The sequence below is a fragment of the Scaptodrosophila lebanonensis genome, unplaced genomic scaffold (assembly GCF_003285725.1).
Source record: "Scaptodrosophila lebanonensis strain 11010-0011.00,11010-0021.00 unplaced genomic scaffold, SlebRS2 tig00001415-arrow-pilon, whole genome shotgun sequence".
Classification (NCBI taxonomy): Eukaryota; Metazoa; Arthropoda; class Insecta; order Diptera; family Drosophilidae; genus Scaptodrosophila; species Scaptodrosophila lebanonensis.
Window position 1 is genome coordinate 9,356,945 of NW_022060742.1, and position 8,317 is coordinate 9,365,261.

Genomic DNA, 8,317 nt, shown 5'->3' on the forward strand with positions numbered 1-8,317 from the left:
AATTGTTATCTTATGTCCATAAGTAGGAGTAATACTATTATTTTTTGTGTGTGGCAAAAATGTTATTAAGTTGTTAAATAATGAAATCTTAATGATAATTGGGAGTTACCAACTTACATGCATAACTATAGTAGCCCTTAGGGTAGTGTATAAAATTCACGCATATGCAGCTGATGAGCTCCGTTTTGTCCTTGGCATCGAGAGGCGCTACTGTTGTCATTGTTGTTGTTATTGCTGTTCTACTAGCTGTTGCTCCTTTGTTTTTGTTTCTGTTTCTGTTGCTTAGCAGCGAACCGTCATCGCTGAAAATTCTTGAGCGTTTGCGCATTTAAATTGAATTTTTAGTGTCACTTAACGCGCTTGTTGTCGCTACTGTATTGGCTCTAGCTCCCTGGCTAGCTCTGTGGCCCGAACGCCCCCGCTCCCTCCCACGACTTTGCTCCGATTGTCGCCTCTGCAGCATTGGCCGCGACGCGACGCGACGTGCTTGCGGTTCGATTTCGGCGCTAGCATAAAATTACTGTTGAATTTCGCATAAATGTTCAATTAATTATAATTTCAAGTGTAGCGCGCAGAAGTTTTTATTGTACCTTTTGTTTTTGTTTCTCGATGCGTCAGCTGTTCGATTCTGCACAGATCATTAATTTTTAATTTATGAATGATAGTCTCGATTCGCTGGCTGCTGTTGTGGTTTTCAGTGCTGTGCTCACAGCTGAGTTCGCCGATCAAGTTTTATTTATGCACTGCACGCGATCACGTAGGCCCCTTTATTTGTATAATGTTTGCACTATTCGAGCATGATGTGATGTGGTATGGCTTCGATAATGGATTTGCCTGCCATTTATGGTCAGATTCTAATCGGCGTAATCGCTCGAGTGGCAAATTAGAGCAGACGTGGAGTGGAGTCTGTTGTCAACAAGTACGAGTATGTGTAGTTCTTAGATTAAAGCTCTAAGCAATATATTCTTAGAAATTATAAATGAATGTAAAAAAATTAAACTATGTTCAGTGCAGTCATGAGTTAAGTAATAAATTGAATAATAGTTTTAGGAACAAACATTTTTTAAGTATTTGTCAATAATAAAAAAAACAATGTAGCACATAAGAAGGTTATTTGGTTAGTCAATTAAAAAAATGAACTGAAGAGAGTATCTCAAGATTAGACTCGGGTGATCTTCTAAACAGTACAGTCTTCTAGGGTTTCATAAGTCGATTATAATGATTTAAAGTGTAAACTAAATGCATTTGTTCGATATTCTCTAAACAAGGATGTTATACTTTTGTTAATAAAAAGGTTTATGTCTTTTTTAGATGTTGCCTTTTCATTAATAAGAAAGATGTCATTAAAAAGGGCATAGAACAATTTCACTTATACCCGGTTTTATCCGTAAAGAAGATGTCTGATATAGAGAAAAGATTTTGCTATAAACTAACACATTTCCAAGTAGTTTTACAATTCGTTTCATTTAAAATCTTTAACAATTTACCGCTTTTATTCTTTGTCACGTCTACATCGCTCTCTATTTTCTTATATCTAAGGAAATTCTTTTATGACTGTCACGTTCGGAATTTTTGTATTATGCTTTTGAAAACAACTGTGGACTTGTCACGACATGGGAATAGTTTTAAACAATAAAGGTCTATATTCTGCAATCAGCGTCTTGGAACATGGTATAGGTTTCATCTTGAGTTTTACCTGTACATTTTTTGTCTGTCAATTTCCAAGGGTCGAAGACCCCATAAAGACTGTTTATCTAGATTCGTTTATATTAGATATGTTGGAACATTTTTTAACAAATTATAATCATGTATGTCCATCCGCATTTATTTTATTAACTTACTAGCTTCTGGTACCTACAAGAGTAACTATTTGGGACACACTGTTTTATATATAAATAAATTAAAGAAATAAATTTACTTTCTTGTATATACATAGATAAACTTATAAAGTCTTAGTGCTGTAGTATAGATTTACTTGTATGTGTATCTGTGGCTGAATACAATCCCAGACATTACATGGAATTTTGCACACATATTACAGTTGTTATATGCAGTAGAACCTTTCCGCTCATATCAAATCGAAGTTCATGCTTTAAACGTATGCATAGACATGCATCCACGTGTGGGTATATAGGAAGATCTTAGCGTAGCGAAAATCCAATGCTGAAATGCCAGTCAAATGCTTACGACTTCCGGGAGTGCAATGTAATGTGAATAAACAGACATTCCAAGCATTTGGCATCGGCTATTGTGCGTATATCGTTGCTTAAAACGAATGACTTAAGCAACGAACTTGGCACTTGCTAGACGCTTCGATGCGAGTTCTACGCTTTGAGAAGCACAAAAGGCACGTTCAAGTCCCTTGTGCGTTTGACCTCAGCGCTAAACGGCAGCTCGTTGAACGAATTTGCGTGATAATTGGGAAAAAATGTTCAGCAGCAGCAGCAGCAGCAACAACAATAACAACAACAACAGCGTCGGCTTTGGCACGTAAATCGAAACAAATCGAATGGAGCAGCGTTGAGAATCGTTGGCCGGCAGGTACGTGACACGGCTGTGGCTGCCGATATTTATTTTTTGTCACTTAGCATAAGGTACTGACACACACACACACATAAACATAAATAAGTATATACGTACATAGGCAGACATAAATATGCAACACATCGTTATCGCATATACATGCAAGGCATAAAGAACGAGAGTATGTATGTACATTGAAAAGAATTCGTCGTGCCTCAAACAGAGCCACGATTTTTGGCTGCCTATCAGTGTTGCTGCCAAAGACATACTTTGGGAAAAAAAGCTAAAAAACTTAATTTTAATACGCAAAAAACATTGTTTTACAAAAAGTTATCCTTAGAGCTAATGTAGAAAATTTGTATTATTTAAAAACACAATTGTGGGAAAAGGCCATAATAAATCTAAAATAAAAGAATTAACTAATTTTGAACGCAAATCTTAAGAGCAAAGAGTATTTTCAATTGTTGGGGAAAAGGGGAATACGAATCTCAAGGGCATATTTCTTGAATATTATTTGCAGGCCATGGCAACTTTATTGAACTTCAAATGACAATTGGTATGTAATGCTTTCATTCATATTTTTAGACAACATTTTACAAAGATGCTTTGAAAATGCAGATAGTTTTTGTTTTTAAGTTAATTAAATTTAAAAAAATTACCTTTTACAACAAAAAAAATCGTTAAACACTATTTTATGTAAGAACAGTATATGTGCTTAAAAAGTGAAGGCAATCTGTGATGATAATAATTCTTTACTTATACTTCTAGCTCGTATAATTACTGTGTTAAATAGTTTTGACTTACAACTTAAATAAAAAATCTTTACTTAAATCCGATGGATCACCATTCGCAGCTCCAAATAGACCGAAGTTTGTCTTTGGTTTTGCCGGATTTTGGAGTTTAGTTTGGAAAAAGGATTTTTAATCGTGACCGATTAATCCGATCAACTTGTTTTGGTAATGCCGGAGAGCAGCGGAAGATTATTTTTGCTTCTTCAGTGATTTGTTGTTTATTGGTTTGTTATTTTTTGGTGGGGGAAAGTGTCAGAGGCGGTGCTCCAGCGCTTTGAACGCTTCTAAATTCTTCCTGCAATATATACAACTTTGCTTTTGCTTTAAATAATTTTTGAACATTTGGACAAACTACCAGCTTGAAAATAAACAATAACTTGTCGATGTAGGCTTTAAGCCAATTTTCAGATGCTATTTGTACATGCCTCTCTTAAATGGGTATTAGAAGCACGGGCAACGACAAATAAATATGTCCGAAAAACAGTGAAAAAAGTTAGATTTAGCGTTAAAATAAACGCTAAATAGACAACACTGTAGCTGCCTAGACGCCCACGCAAACATTACGAAAAATGATCACAGGAAAGGGGAGGTACGAGTGAAGGCAGCGGCGGGTTCAGTGCACGTAGCTAAATTTAAATTAAATGAAAAATTGATGAACTGCTAGCAGTCAACAGACAGAAAGGCAGACAGACAGTCAGTCGGAGAAACAATCAACGGAATGCCGAACCTCAGTCGCAGTTCAGTGCGTTTATTTGGCCATTAAACGCTTCGTCTGTCACCAGGCTGGACAGTCGTCAATGTTGGTCGTCGTCAGCGGTTCAGGCTCATCATCAATTGGTGCGCGCGCGCATTCGCAAACACACGCTGAAAACTTTAAAAAATATATATATATACTTGTATATATATTGTTACAGTATATACAATATATTACGAAACATTGCCAGGCATTGCGTTGACATTGGCATACAAAAAAGTGCATAAAGTTTGTAAGGTGTGAAAAGGTAATAACAATTTGGATAATTTCGATTACCCCAAAGGCAGCTGCAAATCGAACAAAGAAGCAATTTGGCCAACACAGTGAGTATGGAGTGAACAAAGAAAAGAATTTTAAAGTGCCACCCACAACCGAATACGAGTACAGACTCCATGCATAGTAAACAATGTTTGAGTGCAAACTTTGGACAGTCGCATTGTTCATTAGCGGCCATATTCATAATTGAAATATAACTTTTATGGTCACTTGGCGGCAACAAACGGCAAACAACTTCAATTATTGAGTATACGCCGTGTGCGCAAACAAAATATGTATAACAAAGATATGTAGAATAATAAAGCCAAGCATTTGCTGGTGTTCATTGACCAATAACAACAACAACAACACCGCCAACAGCGATAAAAACGATAATAACAACAAGATAAACAATAACTAATGCGTCACCACCATAACAATAAAATGCTGTATAAAATATTTTAAAGCAATTTATTAAACCAAACTGAAATTCCTTGGCGCCAGCTGCCAATTAGATAATTTCGCAAGAATTCATTCAAGCATTTCACGAAAACACACAAAAAGAACACAAACTGCGAAAATATTTTGTTACGCATAAATTTGCATTTTTTTTGTTTGTTTGTGTTTTCATTTCATGTGTGCGTGATTCATTTCAGCGATAACGTGATCTGTGCGTGCGCTTCGAATTTCTCACGGTTAATTTTTAATCAATTTAATTTTTTTTTATAATCCAGAGGATAAAAGTACTTGAGAAAGTCACGCGAATTTCGTTTGTTTTACACTCAAAATTTTAATTTCAAGAAAGCTGAATTTGTTTTAATTTCCATTTTAAATAGTAGCCCAAAATATAGGTAGTTATTTATTAATTAAAAGTTATTATGCTAAGAGTAATATTTAATCCGATTGCAAAATAAATAATGCTGCTATATAGTTTGTAAAAACCTTGGGTATATTTAAGACAAGTCTATTACCTAAGTGTTGGTGTTCTTAGCATCTATGATTCAAAAGATCTTTTCTCTCTATAGAATACATAAAACGAGCTAAGATGATCGCTCATCCACTGTCTTATATAAAAGGGACCTTTATCTACAACATTTTTTTAAATTATTTAAAGATAAACCACATCTTCAAATAAGTATATAAGACACTTGTCGTCATCAACTATTTAGTGTTACATAATTTTGAATATATTCCGTCAATGCATATGTGCATATGCATCATCTATATCTAAAGGGAATGTATAATAATACTTATATAATAGCTTAATGTATATTACAAACTTAGAATTAATTATTGTACATGTGGCGTCAATCATCGTGCAATTGTTTCATTCATTGTTTCAGCAGCCACTGGTTTAGTATTTTATTGTGGAATATGCTAATATTTTAATTCGAATCAGCCAGTATAAATTTATTTACGTAGAAACACAATCGTCAATCATGTTGCATCCTTGATATCCTATTTAAAATTGCCGAAGTACGTAATTTAACAATTTAGGCATCCAACTAACTTGAAATGCCATTGAAGAAGAAAAACAAATCAAACAGATATAGTATAGCCACACAATTGTACATACATACATATACAATGTTTAACATTTCAGGGCCATTTGCATTAGAAAACTGCAAAGAATAAAAAGTTCAAATTAAAATGACACTAAAAAAGTTAAGCTGAAAATTACACGTGAGGCTTTTAACGCCGAAGTCATCAGACAACAACAGCAGCAGCCAACAAGCCAGAGTTAAAAGCCATGATTGATACGTAATTTGCACATTGATTGCCATTGCCAACGCTTGCCATGGAGCGTGGAAGGGTGGGAAGGGGGAGGGGAAGGGCGAGATATTGCCAGAAACGTTCTGGTTAGATAAACGCCGCCAGCTGTCGACTGTCTATCTGTCCACTCCGTCCACTTGTCTTGCCTTTTTGCCAGCCATGTGTGCATTCGGTCACAGCTCAATCAAATACTCGTGGTTGTTGCTTTTTCATACTTAGTTGTTCTTATTTTTGCTGTTGTTGTTGTTGTTGCTCCAGCTATAACTATAAATCTCATTCAAATGTGCACAGCTGTGCCCTAGACTCGCCGCACTCCCTAACCCGCCAGCCGCACTTTAATTTAAGACCAATTAACGCTAAAAAAAAGGGTAACTCATGATTATCGATCGTCAGTCAGTGATTACACTCAGAAAAAAAACCCAACCCGAGCAAAGGCAGCTAACACTGCTCTTGAGAAAGTTGATGTCAAAAATGTAGAGTTGTTTTATGAAATACGGAAACAAGAATAATATTTTAAACACGATGCATCGATGGTTTTGTTTTTTAATGTTCGAATTTTCGATGCATCGAAGATTCAGCTTATATGGTAGCCTACTTCAGAATGTTCATTGACAAGTTTGAGAACAATTCCACTAAATAGTGGTTAAGTATACGGAATACGCCTCTTCACTTCTTTTTAAAATTCAAAACGAATGACAGCTTCTCAATCGGCTGCTTGCTTTTTTGAAAACTATGCTTTCGATTTTAAAGCTAGAGCTGCATAAGCTTATTATTCTTGCGAGCATTCAAAACTTAACTACTAATAACGATCAGGTTTTGAAAAGGATTTTTCATAAAAATTTGTTCTAAAATAAAAGCTAGAATCCATTTAGGTGAATTCCCAACTTTGTAATTTTGCGGGTGTTTTCTTTTTTTTTTTTTAAATGAATAAATTAACTTATTTCTAAAATTTGCATAAATGTAGGTTACTTTTTTCAAATCCAGGTGGTTCTTATTTAAAGAAATAATTCATTTTTCCAAGTGTGACTGACTTACTAACTAGTTAGTAGCCCGACTGACTGACTGACTGACTGACTGACTTAATTAATGCAACAATGCTTATAATGAGGTCCACAAATTTGCTGCGTCATTGCGTATAGAGCATAACATTTAAATATGTAACTTAATAGATAGATTATAGCTAGATTAGAGGTAAGTGTGTTTTCAAGATTTGTATATGTACATATATATGCATATGTATACCATATATATATAGTTATATATACGTATATATATATTGCACACTCGCCGATTGCCATGCATATTTCAAATCGTGTATTTGCGGCAATCGTGTCTAATTTGTATTTCTGTTTTTGCGCCCATCTGTTTCAATTGTTGTAGCATTGTTGTTATAGCATTATTGTTGTTGTTGTTGTTGCTGTTGCTATTTCCAGTGAGCTGTCACTGATGCACTACATCGATTGCACCGGCAATTGCATTTGCATTCATAATTTAACAGACACAGATGCGCATTGTTGAGCTCACAATGACACATTGCGAATTACACAGTCACACTGTGCTACCAAATTGAGATTCAAATTAAATTCATTCCAGCTATTGTTCTGCTGATTTCACATAAATCTCGCACTGCACACGCTTGCAGTAAATAATATGACTTTTGATTTGAGTTCAAAAACTTACTTACTTTATAAATGCATATGAATTACAATCACTGTTTATGATAATTGGGGAAGTCAAGTGCTTTAAACGGTCCTAACTCTTATTGTAAAATTAATAATTGTAGATAATTAAGTATGCTTTCAATAAGGCTACATCGTATGAAACAATTATCAAAAAACCGTTTTTTAAGCTTCAATTCTTCATTTGTTGATTTCTTTTCTTTACTACATTAAGCCACTATAGTATAAGTTTCTAATATCCACATAGTATAGCTTAATTTATGAAATTGCAACTTTCCGATACATCCACAACTCCAATTAGACAAATCTAAATATTAAATTCACTACCTTGTTCAAAGTTGTTATTTAAAGCAGTTCCATGAGTTAAAAATAAAGAAGAAGACTTCAGTGAATATCGTAGTGAAAATTTCTTTGTTTTTACGGAAACAGAAGAAAAGCTACTTGTCTTATTAAGATATTCGTATCTATGCAAGATGCGGAATGACTTGTGTGAATCATGACCTCTTTCTTTTCATTCGATGTTTCGAACTGGATTTATTCCT